This window comes from Choloepus didactylus, chromosome 4 (assembly GCF_015220235.1).
Source record: "Choloepus didactylus isolate mChoDid1 chromosome 4, mChoDid1.pri, whole genome shotgun sequence".
Lineage (NCBI taxonomy): Eukaryota > Metazoa > Chordata > Mammalia > Pilosa > Megalonychidae > Choloepus > Choloepus didactylus.
Window position 1 is genome coordinate 74,005,500 of NC_051310.1, and position 1,297 is coordinate 74,006,796.

Here is a 1,297-nt window from a genome sequence, read left to right on the forward strand (position 1 = left end):
GGGGAAATGAAATGAAACAAAATAAAGTTTCAGTGGCTGAGAGATTTCAACTGGAGTCAAGAAACCACTCTGGAGGGAATTCTTATGTACTATATAGATACCCTTTTTGAGTTTTTAGTGTATTGAAATAGCTAGAAGGAGATATCTGAAACTGCCAAACTGCAACCCAGTAACCTTGATTGTTGAAGATGATTGTATAACCATGTAGCTTACATAGTGTGACTGTATGATTGTGAAAACCTTGTGGCTCACATTCCCTTTATCTTGTGTATGGACCGTTGAGTAGAAAAATAGGGACAAAAACTAATTGAAAAATAGGTTGGGGAGGGGATGGGATGTTTTAGGTGTTCTTTTTTACATTTATTTTTATTCTTATTTTTATTTTTTGGAGTAATGAAAATGTTCAAAAATTGATTGTGGTGATAAAGCACAACTATACGATGGTACTGTGGACAATCGATTATATACTGTGTCAGTTTGGATGTATTACGTCCCCTAAAATGCCATGTTCTTTAATGCAATCTTGTGGGGGCAGATGTATTAGTGTTGATTAGGTTGATTGAGTAAGACCCATTGTCTTAATTAAATCAATGGAGCCATATAAAAGAGCTGACAAACAGAAGGAACTCAGTGCTGCTGCCAAGAGAGACACTTTGAAGATGGCCATTGAAAGTAGACTTTTGCTACTCCAGAGTTTGCCTGGGAGAAACTAAGAGAATATCCCCAAATGCCTAGAGAGAAACATCCTGGGAGAAAGCCATTTTGAAGCACAACCTAGGAGCAAAGGAAGAAGATGCCAGCCACGTGTGTCACAGCTGTCAGGGGTTTTCCGGACGCCAGTGGACTTCATTTGCTGAAGGTATACTTGTGTTGATGTCTTAATTTGGACATTTTCATGGCCTTCAGACTGTAAACTTTGTAACCAAATAAACCCCTTTTATAAAAGCCAATACATTTCCGGTATTTCACAGAACGGCAGCATTAGCAAACTGCAACATATACTATGGATGATTGTACACTATGTGAATATATCTCAATAAAACTGAATTTTTTTTAAAAAGTTAGCACATAAAACATTTCAATTTAATGCAAAAAAAAGGCTCCACCCACAATAGGTCTGCTCCCACAAGACTGAATTAAAAGCACATGGGCTTTTCTGGGATACATAACAGATTCAAAGCAGCACAGGGAGATCTGTGTTCCTTCCCCTTGACTAAGGCATGCTTGCAAGTGTGGAGTAAGTGCCACCATCGGACTGGCAAGGCAAGGCCACAAAAGAAGGTGACAGTTTCTCCAT